We start from the raw sequence: 16,319 nt of genomic DNA, 5'->3' as shown, positions 1-16,319 counted from the left end.
AAACCAAAAAAACACTGCACATTCCCCCATTATGGTAAGCTCAGCATCCATAGCTCGCAGCATCTACGTGCATTGCTAAGACTAACACCCAGGACATCAAATATGACATCACAAATATCATTGATGACATCACATGTGAAAATAATGTTGAGGAAAAGTCCCTACCTACAAGGGGTTCTTTCCATTATGTTGGTAGCAAGATGTCAGGGGTGATTGTGTAATGTTAAATATGTAATAACTAGCTAACAATTCAAGACTTAATACACAGTTGTGCTAGTACAAACAATACATATCAAGTCCCAATGCATACAAATCAAAGGCACATACAGGGAAACTCAAGTAAGGAAGAAAGAAACAACTTTCATCATCAGAAAGTTTATCTTCCAGTATACAAATTAATTGTGAGTTTGAGGCCTGCTATTGCCCCATGCATACGCATCATGAGCTCAGACCAGACCCTAAGGAAAGTAGTTTAAGAACACACAACAAGGTTACCGTTTTGATATACAGCACCTTTTCAATTTTTATATTGTGATTGTCAGTGAATAAAACCACCTGGCCTAGATTTTGCAATGCACCAAAATAAGTGAGGCAGACATGTGATGTCATCAGTGATGTCATCAATGATATTTGTGATGTCATATTTGATGTCCTGGGTGTTAGTCTTAGCAATGCACGTAGATGCTGCGAGTTATGGTTGCTGAGCTTACCATAATGGGGGAATGTGCAGTGTTTTTTGATTTCACTGTGAAGTCTAACATTCCTTTAGTGAAATTATTTTACTGAATGTACATATATATGTATGGGTCGGAAGGAAAAGAAAGGGGCTAAACAAGTGATATTGTCAATGATCTCATCATTGACATTTGAGATGACATCTTTCATGGTCTGGGTGTTAGTGTTAGCAGTGTACAAGGGTGGGGGCAGGGTTGGGGGCTTAGTTTACCATAACTGTCGAATTTCAGGGTTTTTTCGGTTTTAATTTGAAGCATAAAGGGGAGGTGGAAAGTATTTTTGTAGTGAAGTGTACAGGTTTTTGTTAGGGCAACTTAACCATAACATCCCCTCAACAAACTCAACAAAGTAATATATATATATATATATATATATATATATATATATATATATATATATATATATATATATATATATATATATATGAGTGAGTGAACTATGGAATGATTCCACTAAGCATTATAGCAGGGATGGACCAGAGAATGAAGGCCTTTTCCAATGTGCCGCAGTTAAGAAAGCAATTGAATTACAGGAGTGAATCTCAGAAGGGCGAGGCTGGACCAGCCCCAAGAAGCCAAGGCTGTGTCAGGCTGGGATGAGCAGACATTAGTTACTATCGTGTGAAAGAACAAAACTCCTGTTCAGAAGACGTGAACAAAAACAAGGAAGATGTCAGAGGTTCATTAAATAATAGTATTTTGAATGCACCAGAGCTCAAATTTGTGGTCTTCAGTCACGTTGAGGGGTGAAAATGGACAATCATGACAAACCACACCTACGCAGGGAGACAGAGCGTGCCTCCACTCCCTCATATTCTCCAGAGCAAAGAACATTTCCAAGGCCAAGATCAAAGGCTTAATTGACGTGCACACCACTGAGGTGATGATAGATGATATGCTAATTGGTGGGAAGCTATGGTCAAGACCATCCCACCAGCACCTGGAGACTAGTCTGCGTGCTACTGGCGTAGGTGGAAAAGTACTGACGGATATAAGGGTGCCAACCAATTATAGGGGGTAGCGTAGTTAAGAGCCCTATAGCTTGTGTAACCAATGGGGCGTTGTGTATTTAGTGACATTCATAGTGACCTGTTTGAAGGGAGGGCTTAGTTGCTCCACCTGACGTTAAAGAGCCTATCACTTTCTTAGATTAGTATGGAACGTATACTTAGATGTTCTTTTAGACCCAATCACATTTTCCACTAGTTTTTTTTTTAGTTTGACACGTAGGATGACGTTAGCAAATACGTAGGTTGACATCAGCAATGACGAGTTTTTGCTATAAAAGTAATGTTTTTTATGAACTTTGTTGAGATCATGCTGTGAGACGTCTATTGATGTCCGTTGTACTCACAGCTGTCCCGGTTCAGTATCCTCCATCTTTTACCAGTATGTGCAGCCACACAGGTTCAAGTCCGTCTTCTTCAACAGCATCTTTCCAAAGGGTTAGCCAAATTTGATTTAAATACCCTGTCCTCAGAACAATTATCTGTATCAAAAAGGACAGCAGACGAAATGCTTGAGCGGTATTTCACAGAGGAACTGTTGACCATATATGATGAGCCTCTGGAAGAAAAGCGGAACTCACTCAATGGAATTTAGAAGAGTATCAAGGAACAGAGACAATTTATTACATTGCAATTCAACAACCAACAGCATGTCCCTTTATGTATTGTAGATCACCAACCTATGCCAGGCCCCTCAAACATTTAGACATTATGAAGCTGACGAAGGGACTTCTTTCTCACTATGAGCTCACTTGTCCTCGGTGGAGTTACTAGTCCTAGGAAGACAGTGGCTCGCCTCTGAAAAGAGATCTTCATTTGTCATTCCTCTGTTCCGGCCAGGCATTCTGCTCATCCTTCTACACTTGTCTGTGCAGCTGCTGCATTCAATCATGTGGCTCAGACGTGCTTAAAACATTCTTGGGAGGATAGCTCAGGGTCAACGTGCTCGTCTTGGAAGCAAGACCACACAGAGCAACAAAGGTTTGATCCCCGGGTCTGCGCTTACAAACCTCTGGGTATTAAGAGTGTTATAAATAACATATCATCAAATGATATCATTCATATTCTGCACTAACCAGGATGGCCGCTTGCCACCTCAGTTCCATGCTTGTCAGTTCAGGTCAGTCCATCAGTTCAGTCTTTCACAAAAACTCCCCATGTGTTTGACCTGCTCCACCTCTCTGCACCAAGGCTTTAAAGCATGCCATCACTTTTCATCGTGCCCGCAGATCTAATGGCTAGGGCATCATATATCATGCCAGCTTCCCGAACCCCTATGGCCTCCTAGTGCTGAATGTTAGTGTTCCAGTTTGTTTAATGTAAATATCGATGCTAAACGAAGAAGAAACATAAAATAAAGGAATATGTTTTTAACCAGGGGTTGTTTTTGACAGAGCAAAAATGGAACAGTGGTTGGCAATGAAAAATCAAGTGTGCCCTGTTGCCAGCGTCAACTATGAATGAGATTTTTAGTGCTGTGGGGCCATCCTCTGAGACGGCAGGATAAGTCTGTCAGTCCAACACATAGAAATCTTCACATACTGTGCTCCAGCAGTTGAGGATATGGAGCAAGCACTCATGGAAGACTGTGAACAAGTTCTTGGTACTGATTACTGAGGTGATATGATAGGTTATTTATACCATGCTTAATACCCAGAGGTTTCTAAGTGCGGACCCGGGGATCAAACCTCTGTTACTCCATGTCGTCTGGCTTTCAAGGCGAGCACGTTGCCCCTGAGTTATCCCCCGAGACTGCGCCAACATCTACTAGTGCTGCCGCAGCACCATGAAATGGACTGAATGGGATATGGCCAAAACAGTAGGAAATTCCATATCATGTCAACCTGCATGGGATCCGTGCCTGCGTTTAATCCTTGAATGCATTTTCTGCACGGGTCTTTCCCATGCAGTCAATACATCAAAACCTTACCCACTATGCCCATTCCCTTCCCTGACCCCTTTCCTTCAGGGGGGTCTGCCGCTTCATCTCCCACCGTGTGTCCCAAACACCAACAATAGGGAGGTTCCACCCCCCCTTGCACCTTTGTCCCAGCGGTAACCCCCCAACCCCTCAACCACACTTACTGGATCTGCAGTCACAGCACTGCTGTGTTTTCCTGCACGCCGGGCGTATGATCTCCCTGGCCCAACCACCTAAACAGTCCCTTTGCTACTAACTACATACACACAACCTCCCGGAAACCCCCTCCTACCCCCGCGCTTCACATTACTTTGCTGTGATGCAAGTGCAGCATGGGAAAGACCTGCATTGTACTTGCAGTGCAGCAAAGAAACGCCACAGTCAGATGTGTTTAAATGTTTGCCAAAATATATGGTTCTTACATATGCATCAGTTACTTTTTAGGAGCTTCTTGATCAGAGCATGGGGGTACAGAGCTTAACCCCGAGTACACACATCACACAGCACAGCAACTGAAGGCCAGCTACATGAGGTTGAGTGTCTGTCTGCCTTCTACAGGGAGCTTGCCTTCCATGAGGACTTGCACATATACTGTAGTTGGAATGCTGTATTGTTATCATTTGTCTTTTTATTTTTACCTAATTATTTCGTTTTTTAATGTCCACTGACCTTTACAAGCAGATAAGTATTTCAAAGAAATCTTCTCAAGGATGCAGTGTGAAAATGTAATGTAAATGCTCAACTCTATCAGCCTTTAGGCGCTATAGAAGAAGAAACCAACCTCCACAACTACAACCCAACAACCTACACAACATATGTCCTGCGTCACGCAGACATCCTGCCACCTCTCATCTTTATACTGCAGCAGCGCTCTAGTGGCCCCACTGAGGCCAACATAATTTGTCAAATCACTCAAGGGAGTGCAAACAATGGTTTTATTGTAATATAAATAAATGCAAGCTGTTACCTCACAGCAGCAATGCAGACGTTAAAACAAAATGGAAAAAGTGTGTCCCTCTGCCAAGTCACAAATAAATATAACCATAGAAAATACATTAAAAGGGGGAACGTTTGAGGAAGGGAAATTGAAATCATAATGGGCAACCCCTTTTGAAAGTCCTTATGATTCTTTCATCCAAACATTCAATCCATGCCTCTGCGTGCTCCTGACGCTAGTTTGGGCCTTCTAAGAACATCCCTTTCATTCTCTTCCAAAGACCCTTACGGTTGGGGCAGCCCTGGAAGCGGCTTGGCGCCGGAGCCATTTTGGCTGGGTTCACTGCAAGCAGCTGGGTCTTCTTAAGGTATGGCTCCCTCTCCCGTGCAAACTTCTTTTGGTGCAGTGACCTCTCTTCACCGCTGGCAGCCTCTGGCTCGTGATTGCCATCTAAGAAAGGGAAACGGGTGAAAACAGTTAGTTTAGAGTTTATAGTATTTAGGTTTTAAAGTTTTCAGAGTTTATAGGGTTTATAGTTTAGCTGGAGGATTTAGAGAGCATAAGTTAAAAGATAAATGAGGCACAGATTTCACACTTAACTTGCTATCACTTTAGGATGCCTCCTTGCCTTGTTGCAGGACTGGGTTCAAAAAGCCTCCTATTTCTGCATGCCTAGGCTCCGAAGCAGGTCTGGCTCCAGGAACAACACATTGTTCTGCTGATGAGGTGCCTGTTTTGGGGTGCTTTTGAAGCCGATTTTCACCTCCCTCTTGAAGATCACCTTCTTCTGTAGTGTCTTTTTTACTGGGAGAGGGTAGGACCCACCACACCCCTCGAGCATGCATAGCATGTAAAATCCATTTATTGTATTAGGCCGGCCTCCCACACCTCACTGAATGTTGCTATACTAGGGACAGTCTCCAAAAGAGAGTAGCAGGCAGGCTGACCAGGGTCATGTGTATTTTGTCAGCTATGGATTTCTGCTTCTGCCTACGTCATGCACACTAAGGGCGAACATAAGCGTACACATGGTGGGCCTGAGCAAGGCCCACCCAAACTCTGAAAATGCCCACTCAGCTGCGGTGTGTGGGCATTACAGATGTTAATGTCACTGCCATGGGTCCAACTACAATAGCTTCAGGCCCCACTTGTTAGACAATCCTAGCGACGCCTCTGAGGGTGAAAAATATCAGAAGTTTACTATGACTCTTGGATTTTCTGCTAAATATACAAATATGGTGATGCATGTATATTTTTTCCCAATGAGTATACCTTGGCCATTAGTAATCTTTGCAAATGGAGTTATATATTTCCAATTCTTCAGCACAACTGAATTGTTGAAAACTACTTCATGCACAAACAAAAAAACGTTGCTATCACCGTAAGCTGAAAAGACCTAGCAAACTTTGCAGCTTTATGTAGCAGTGAAGTTTGGAACTTTGCACAATTATGCCGGCGGAAAACAAATGTACTCATTAGTTAAGAGGTGCTTTGTTCTTGACTATAAGTTGTGTGCCAACACGCAAACTCCCAGTGCTTCGCCGCAAGTTATCTTGACACCAGTACTCCTCAATCCAGTCCTCACTCTTCGGAGTCTTCCAACCGCTTTTATGTGCTCGTTGTAACTTGGCAAAGTTTTGCAGAGAAAGAGCTGCATAGAGCAATTGCCATTACTGTTGGGGAGCAGGCTCACCATCCTAGCCTCACAGGGGAGGGCCACCCCTTGAGGAGAAGGGGTGAATTCCCACAATTCATCGCAGTATTCATTTAGAAGGCAAAGACAGCTTTAGAAGTGGAATGGATCCTAGAGCTGGAGGTGTTATCATTACTCGAGCGAAGAGGATCTCATTGTTAAAGAGCACGTTTAGCCTCTCAGTTCTCAAAGTAGCAAAGCCACTGTAGATGGAAGATTTGAACAATTGAAGGGGAATTATACCATTAGATATTTTTCTTCTGATATGATGATTTGATATGATTTGGTATTTTAACAGATCTTTACTCCAGGCATGGATGGGTCAAGTTTTTGCTTGTTTTAAACGAGTTCTCTTTCTAGGATGTCATTTTAAGATGCTGAGTGTCTGCTGTATGAATCAATGTGTTCTCTTTTAATAAAAAAAACATTGAAGGACGTATATAATACCATTGATTTTTGATAAATACAAAAAAGAATAGTAGATTTTGACAAAAGTTGTTGTATTACATTTTAATTGTTGGTTTCACCATGGCAATTAAGAAATGGAATATCTGGCTATAGAAAATCTCTCCCAACCTTTGTTGGCGGATCGGTTCGAAACAATTAAGTAAATAATGGAAACAGATCACAAAAGGGAATTATTTCAATAACTTGATACAACAAATATATTTTTAAAAAATCATCACACCTTCTAACAAACAACACTTCAAATGTTTCTAAAACATCTTCCAAAGTGCAAGGACATCTATGAATGTATCAGGACTGTCTTGGCTTAACACCGCCTTTGACATCATTGAAAGTAAACTAAATACTGTTCCATTTTATTATATATTTTTTTTAAATGCAGCCATAACAAAAATGCAAAAATGCATTAATGCTCCACAAATGCCAGACATCACAATGTAGTTTGTTTTCTGTTAAAACATCACCCAGCAGAGGCTTGGCCAACCACACTGAGCCCCACAGCACACTTAACACTGCTCTATCATAACTTCGCTTTGCATCCCCACACCCACACATGCTTGATGGGTGAATCTTATTAGTAGGAAAAAGAGCATAACACCTTGGACACATATGGCAAAAGAAAGTGCATGCGCCCCAATACGACTACAGTTGAATCTCATCAGCACACAGAGAGCAGGTACTTCCAAATCTGCATGCATCAACATGTCAGGTTTCACACCAGCTTCTCTCTGTGCTCCCACTAACAACCTCCTATAATGCAGAAACCAGCAGCAACATGTCACCAGAAATTGCATATGTCATGCTTTACAAGTGAAAAGTAGGCCATACTTGTACCCCTTAAATACATTGGGGTACCCCCTGATCACGCTCACACCAGATTAAATGCACCCCTGTAGGGAATTAAGCGCAAGAGTCTATCTTGCAAAAGATAACAAATTTAATCTGTACAGAAGTGAGGTTTGGCAAAGAACTCTGCTCCAGAGCGGTATATTCTGTCCCTCAACCGCTCCCAGGTCCTGTAGACTGGTGCTGGGCCCGGAGCTTAAATACCCTTGACTTGGTACTGGATACCGGCAGAGCTCATCCAAAACTGTTCTTCTTTCCATACAAGGGATGCTGTAGTCTGCAGTGTTGCATGACCAGGTTTACATTTAGACCAATCCTGCTTAACACACTGCTGCCTCTGCAGCAATACATTGTAGCTCTTGTTTAGCATAATTTGCTATGTTATAAACATTCATACATAAACACATCTTCCCGCCATACTCTCAACACTTAACAAAATAAAATTATATTTCATCTGGTCCAGTAATTCTCATAGAAACCCTTATTTTTACATAATGTTGCATTGTGTGCATGAGCACGTGCATTCTTCTATTCTTAGTCTGCATTCGCTTTTGTTGGACAGGAACAGCTGCTCAGCCACTGTGGTCTGTGCCAACCTGCCTGTAGTCTACTTTTAGCACAGGCTGCATTCACTGTGTGCTTTGAGCAAAGCTAACTACAATTTAACAGTTTTACAAATATAGCCGTCTAAATAGTTATTTGCACCTTATATTTTAAATACTACCTATCTTTATTTAGTGACCCTCCTCCCTTCTGGACTCTTGTAGTGCTTAGAAAACAGTTAACAGAAGTCTTGCCTAATGCTAAAGCGTTTGGCAATAAAGGAAAGCACTAGGCTCCTTCTCAACACAAGACTTAGTTACTTTACATAAACTCATCGGCATATTTAGAAAAATAGTTGTAGGTGTATACTTATGCACCTTAACCCATCCAAATGCCATCTTGGTATACTCATGTACTCTCACATCTCTTCTCATTGCATGTCAATGCTGGGAACGTCTGGCCCTGGGCCTCCTCCATTAGCCTCATGGAAGCACCCCAATGCTTCTTTGCTCCAAGTACTCATTTGAAATTTACAGTGCATTTCCTCCTCTGTTAGGTCGCGTTTGACCATCAGGGCTGCTTTGCACTTCCAGTGTTCCTTTGGGCAGCTCTCCTTCCCCTTTGGCATCAAGCGCTTCTTTCCCCTGGCACAGACAGAACAGTGAGCAGTGATACACTTATTTCAGTTTACATAAAGTTAAGCAAAAGACCCCACCAGATTGTGGCTTATCCACTCACCAACTATATTTTTAAACCCACAGGCTGCTGCATTCTAGAAGACGAACAGGTGGCCAAAGGGTAGGAGGGGAATGCACACCACACTCTTCCCTACTTTCCTGACTAAGATTTGCATAGCAGACATAGCCCTGTGAGATAGGCAGGGACCCTGATCATCCTAAGAAATACTTTCCTCCTGTCCTTGTAAAGTCGATGAGTGTTGCCATCCTTCTCTCCCTTTGGTGATAAGTTCCAACTTTCAATGAGGTTTTTGCAGGGAAGGGGATCCTCTCGAAACTCCTCACCTGGCTACCATTGGTCTGGATTGAATTATGGGAGACCTTCTCCACACTTACAGGCTGGGACCGCTGCATTGGGCCATGCTTGAAGGAGAACAACAGTTGTTTTCACATCATATGTCCCACAGACAGGATATTTCTCTCAGGGCTTTCCTGCTGTTATACTGAGTCTTGTTATATGAATGTCCTGCCTTGATTTTGCAGGGCATATTTTGATGTTAGCCTTCTTGCCCCTCATTAGTTTAAAAGGATAAGTCCCTGTGGTTGAATGAGAGAAACATTGAAAAATTACTCTTTATAGGACCGGTTTTTACAGTATACCTTATTCGCTCATGCCCATCCTAAATAGACAGTATCATTTATTTTAAATATTTCTATTTTACTATTTGTTTGAGGATGGTACATGGAACCAAATGATGAGTTTTACCATTACCAATGGGTTACTTACACATTTTTACAGCCCAATATTGGGCAACACTGTCAGTAGTGTGTTGGCGAAACCCTCCCTTTTGAACAATTCACCCAGATATTGGATCACCTTGCTAAAGGTGACTCCCTGAGTGACAGACACTTTCACCCATATTTAGTGCAAGTCTAGGAGAACAAGGCAACAGTGGTCTGTACGTTGGCTATAAATGGGTTCTACTAGATTAATACCCACTTTTTCCCATGGTAGGTATGGCAGTGCCATCTCAGTCATAGGGGAGAACGGAACTGGCAGCCCTTGACATTGGACTCGCATAAAGCACAACCCTTGAACATTCTTTCAAATTGGATATCACATCTGGGCCACCAAAAGTCGACACAGATTCAATGCTTGGTCTTCATAATAACCAGATGGCCGTCATGATCCAAACTCACTATACATACTCTCATCCCTCTAGGGGGAATAATCTGTTCACCTCTTCTTTACATAAGAACCTGAAATGAATCTCAGATGGGCCATAAACCTTTTAAACTCCATCACTTAGGATAATATTTATCAAGTGACCCTGTGCCAACAAAAATTTCTTAATGCCTTTGAGTGCATTATTCTTCAACATGGTTTGGTTCTATTCCTCGGCTGACACAGCCTTCTGTTCTATTAGAAGTACTTGATCATTGTATCCCATAAAGTCAGCTTCAGATTTAGTGGTTAGTGGCTAAACACAGTCCGCAGCAGCCTTTCCTACACCTGGATCATCTTCTACATGAGTAGTGATATGTTTGAGTTTACATAAGAATAAGCGGAAAAGCCCTATCAGCTTCTGGTCATTCTGCTCACCAAACCGCCTTTTGAAACCCACAGGCTCCTGATTTCCAGAATGATAACTGGTGTCCAAAGCACAGGAGAGGAGTGCATGTCATACAATACCACTAAGCAGGCCTTAAATCACAATTCCTCAGGAAGAATGCTTACTTCCAATCAACCTGTGCAGAGGGACCTTCTGTATTTGTATTTGTATTTTATTTATTTATATAGCGCACCAGGCCCAGGGGCTACCGGGCGCATCACTTAGTTACAGCAAGATAAATACAAACAGACAGTACTTACAGAATGACAGGTATATTACAAAATATGCAAGCAAAAATAATAATAATAATAAGAGGACAAGCAGGTATATACAAGGTAAGTCTGAGTACAAGTTAAGCAGTGAGTCCAGTGTTAGATGTCTTGGGAGGACAACCAAGTTTTGGATCTCAGGAAGGAGGGTTCTACTCTAAGCTCATTGGGGAGTGAGTTCCATGGTTTAGCTGCCATGATGGGGAAGCTGGTTCCACCTGATCTTTGGAGATTAAAACGAGGGATGACAAGGCAGTTGTCTTGGGCCATTCTGCGGGGTCTAGTGGAACTGTTGAAGGCAAATCTGTTGGTCAGGTAGCAAGGGACTTGGTTGTGGAGGCATTTATGGGTAAGAGTCAGGGATTTCAAAGAAATTCGGTGTGGGATTGAAAGCCAGTGGAGGTTGCGTCTAGTGTCAGCTATATGTTGGCGCCTGGGTATGTTAAGGGCCGCTCTGATCGCATTGTTTTGGACAATTTGTAGCTTGTTTAAGTTACAGCGATTAGTGCCTAGGTACAGGGCATTACAGTAATCAACCTTAGATAGTACAAGGGTCCTAGCCAGGGTCACGCAGTTGGCTGTAGAGAGAAAAGGGCGGCAAGCTGAAATAAGCTTGCAGGTATAGTCCGCTGCAGAGGAGACTGAATTGGTTTGTCTAGACAGGGATAAGGTCAAGTCAATGTAGATCCCAAGGGTTTTTGTGTCTTTAGCAGTAGGGATAGTATTCCCATCAATGGTAAAGGACTTGAACGCAGGGTCAAGCTTGGTGAGTTTTTGAGGCGAGCCAAGGATGAGGAGCTCTGTCTTTTCGTCATTTAGACAGAGTCCGTGTTGAGCCATCCACTCTTGGATGACCAGGTAGATGGCATTGATAGCGCGGGAGTCAGCAGTGTGGTCACCTGTGATAGGGATTTGTATCTGGGTGTCGTCGGAGTAGTTGGTGTAAGTGACACCCAGATAGTCCAGAATATCGAATAAGGGTTTGGTGAACACGTTATATAAGGTGGGTGAAACACACGATCCTTGTGGCACGCCACAGGAGACAGGTGCTCGTAGGGCGGCTGCTAGTGGAGAGAACACGCGCATAGATCTGTTGTCTAGGAAGGACCTAATCCAGGTTGTAGCTTTGTCTGAGAAGTGAGCCGCAGATTTGAGGTGATGGCAAAGAATTTCATGGTTGACAAGATCAAAGGCTGCCGATAGGTCCAAAAGGAGTAATACCGCAAGTTTACCTTTGTCTTTTAGATCTTCCATCTGTGTTTTTAAATCAATAAGGGCTGTTTCAGTACCGTGGCGTGGGCGAAACCCAGATTGCCTAAGTCCCAGAAGTTTGTTTGATTCAAGGTGTTCTTGGATTTGTAGATAGGCAGCTCGGTCGAGGATTTTTAGAATAAATGGGACAGTAGGGATTGGCCTGTAGTTTGCGGGTATGCTAGGGTCCAAGGTAGCTTTTTTCAGAAGACGGATGACCTACGCGTCCTTTAGGTTGTCAGGAACAATCCCAGAACTAAAGGAAGAGTTGATGAACCAGGTAATGAATGGTGCCAGGTCATGAGCTGCTTCCTTAATAATAGGCACAGGACAAAGGTTGCCTTGACAATTGGATGGTTTAAGGCTAGCGATGATCTTTTCCACATCAGAGACGGAAAGTGGGGAGAAGCTAAATGGAGTCAGAGAATCTGGGATGTGGTGATTTGGGGTGGGGGTGAGGTTAGGCTATCTTTGGTGCAGGTGTCTGGTGCAGAGATTGGAGTTTCGAGTTCTTTTAGGATTTTGAACAATTCTTTAGTGTTAGATTTGGCTTGTTCGATGCGTTTGTTGTAAGTGTCCTTTTTGGCTAGGAGTATGGCTTCCTTGTAGTTGAAGGTAGCCAGAAATAGACACGATTTGTTGGCTGGAGACTGGTTACTTTTCCAATGTGATTCCGCAATTCGTTTTTCTTTGCGCAAGGTTCTGAGCTGGGGTGTGAACCAGGAGTTTAGGTGGGCTCGAGGTTTGGATTTTCTCAGTTTAGATGGGGCGATGATGTCTAAGGATTTTTGCATAGCGCGGTTAAAAGTGTCAAACAGCGCCGTAGGGTCAGAGCATGTGCAAACCTGGTCGTTAGGAACTGGGAGGAGGGGTGGGAGAAGTCTGTCGCATGTAATGTCGTGTTTGTTGCGGCTGTCCGTAGCAGGTGAAATGCTAGGAGAGTGTAACGCTCACCTGATTCCCGTAGAGGCGCCGGTCTTGACTGGGCGTATACCGTATCTTCAAAGGTGATGTGTACCACACGGCTGGCTCTTTGGGCTGGACCTCTGTGCACTGTATGTCTGACTTGAAGGGTAAGATGTCTGCAGATAGAAAATATGGGATTAGGGAACTGGGTTATTGAATGTCTCTCTCTTCTTCCCTTTCTCTTCTCCTGTAGAACCCCAAAGGTTAACACTCTCACCTTAGGTAAGTGAACGCCGTGCTCTCCATCTGCCTCGGGGCAGGGTGCTGTAACCAGTTTCTTCACTGGATAAGGGGAGCAGGCCTCTTGACTTCAGAGGACTGCTGTCCGTCGTTTACTGCACGAACGGTAAGTTTCGAGTAATTCTAATGTCTTTAAAGTCTTTAGTAATGATGTTTCTTGTTTTGCAGGGTTCCGGCGATGGTGGATGACGGGCTGACGTGAGTTGAAGATGGAGACCGTGTGATGAATAGAAGCGCCTGGAAGCACGTAAGTAAGCGCTTGTTGCCTGCTTCACGATGCGCTCTAACTATCTTTTTATTTTGCAGGTACAAGTTCGGAGCGGCTGCAGGGTGCCGGAATACCCACTGGGTTAGATGTGGAAAGGAGTAATGGCACGTGAGTATTAAAGTTCCCCAATGTCTTTAAACGCACCTTGTTTTGTCTTTCAGATGCGGGATGCAGCGCCGAAGGCCTCCGGAGCGTGCGAAGAGTTGGTAAGCTTTTGTCTTTCAGATGCCGGAATGCAGTGTGAAGACCTCCGGAGCGCACGAAGAGTAGGTAAGCCTTTGTCTTTCAGATGCCGGAATGCAGCGCGAGGCGTTGGTGACAGCCGATGGACCAGGTAAGTGAAGAGCTGTCACTGAAGCCTGTAATGCTAACCTGTTCTTTCTTGTCTTTATAGGTGTTGCTGAAGACTGGATTCAGGATGGTAAGCCTTTTTCCTTAGGCCCAGGATCAGATGCCGAAGACACGATGAGCGTTCTGCTGCAGAGGATGCAGAATAACGCAAAGCAAGATTCATCCATCGGGTGTGGTTTAAATAGCCTCCTGTAGTGCTTAGGTGTCTCCTTCCACAGCCACGCCTAGGTAAGAAAAGAGTTCCTGCTTTCCAGAAGAGTTCCAGTGTTCTGAATCTAGGGAGTGGCTCCTGCCCCACCCAACACGAAAAGTAGTTCCAAACAGAAGAGGATCAGAGGTCAACTGGCAGGCAAGTAAGCAGCATGGTCTGCTGCAGGTAAGTACACCCAAGCATTATGAGCCCGGCGCTTCCAGCGCTGGGACTGGGCATATTTATGAGCCTGGTGCCACTGGCGCCAGGACTGGGTCCAAAAGGTCCCAATTGGGACTGGTTGGCACTCGGAACCTGGGTTATGGATCTGCTTCCAAGGGAGTTGGGAAAACCCTGACCTTTTGGAAGCAGAGATCATGACAGAGAGAGGCTGCTAGGTTTGGACTGGATATTGAACGTAATTAGGTGGTGGTCAGTCCAAGAACACTGATGGTTGGAGGTGATATTGATAGGACAGTTATGGGCGGCTAGCCAGTCAAGGGTTCTGCCCTTGGCATGGGTAGGTTGGTTTATGAACTGTGTGAATCCTGCATTCGTGAGCATATTATCAATAGCCATGGCCGCAGTGTTGTTGGGGTCAGAGAGGCCTAAGTTGAAATTGCCCATTATCAAGGCTTGGGATTTGGATTTGGTGTTGTAGGTGATGATGTTAGAGAGGTCCTCAGCGAAGGTGGGTAACGGCCCAGGAGGCCGGTAGAGTAGATGGAATGTGATAGAGTGGTTAGGGGTAACGGCTAGTTTGGCTGTCAGTGCTTCCATAGCGGAAAAGTGATGCGCGGAGGAGAGGTGGAAGTTTAAGGTATTTTTATGGATAATGGCAATGCCACCACCTTTGGACTGATTAGAGTTACGGTCGTGTCTGATAATGTTATAACCTGGGGGGGATGGCCAGGGAGAGTAGGGGGCCTGAGGCTACGTGAAGCCAAGTTTCGGTGATTGCTATGAAATCAAGGTCGAGGATGAGGTCCGCCACTTCTAGGGCGTGTGCCCTGAGTGATCTGACGTTAATTAATGCACCCTGGATATTACTCTTGTTGGGGAGGTTAGAGCGGGGTGATGATGGGTTTGGAGAGGGTTAGGACGAGGAGGAGGTCAGTGGCTGTTTGTTAAGATGCGCCGAGTGGTGGGAAGTTTGAGTGAGTCGCGACCCAAGTCTGGCATTTCTCAGGGCGATAGAGCAAGGTATGTTTGGTTGAGGTCTAGATGCAAAGTGTTGGATCCATAGGGCTGGGTTGTTGAGATAAAAGTTGGTATGGTCCGCAAGGGATGGCATGGTGATGGAGTGGTATGGAAGTGTGTAGTGGGGGGGCAGTGTTGTGGTTGGGTGTGATCCCACCAGTGTGCTGTGTAAGCGAGAGGATGGTGGGCAGTAATCTAACAAGTAGGATGCTGAGAGTGTATTTGGGCGAATATGTGGCTATTAGGCTGTTGGAGAGGGGCATGTTGGCCTGATACAGACTAGGAGTAGATGTCTATTGGAGCTACAGGGAGGACGTTGGGGTAGATATGCTGTTCTGGGCGATTACACACAGTAGCATGCACATAGTATTGATAAGCCCAAATGGACAGTGGCACGGTGGTCTCTAGGCGACCATAGGGCACAACACAATGTCACAGTGGTCTTCTAGGCGACCATAATACAACACAATGGCACAGTGGTCTCTAGGCAACCATAAGGCACAACACAATGTCACAGTGGTCTCTAGGCGACTATAAGGCACAACACAATGTCACAGTGGTCTCTAGGCGACCATAATACAACACAATGTCACAGTGGTCTCTAGGTGACTCTAAGGCACAACACAATGTCACAGTGGTCTCTAGGCGACCATAAGGCACAACACAATGTCACAGTGGTCTCTAGGTGACCATAAGGCACAACACAATGGCACAGTGGTCTCTAGGCAACCCTAAGGCACAACGCAGTTATGGTAGACTCTGGTGACCTAGATTAGAATATTGCAATTAGTCAGAGAGGCAGCTATATAAGCTGAATGGTGTGTGTCTATCGATATTGCGGTCAGTAAACCCGTGAATGAGCACAATAGCAGGAAGTGCAACAAAGTGTAGCGTTTTTTACTGTGTTGCTGTTGTCAGATGGAGGATGAATTATTTCAGGTATTGGCGGTCACGGATGTACGTATAGGCAATGCTGTTAAGTCAAAGAACACTGCCAATTAAGTTTCATTTGCCAGGGACTTCATACAGTATGTGTGGGCTGATGTGCCACCTGGCCGACAGTGCAGGTGGTATTGGGCGTTTTAGTGCAAAGCGGGAGCAAGGTTTAGAATGGGTGCAGTACGCATCAGCATGCTACAGGTGCAGGA

The sequence above is a fragment of the Ambystoma mexicanum genome, chromosome 12 (genome assembly GCF_040938575.1).
Source record: "Ambystoma mexicanum isolate Mex_15411 chromosome 12, UKY_AmexF1_1, whole genome shotgun sequence".
Lineage (NCBI taxonomy): Eukaryota > Metazoa > Chordata > Amphibia > Caudata > Ambystomatidae > Ambystoma > Ambystoma mexicanum.
This window is presented reverse-complemented; position numbering follows the sequence as displayed.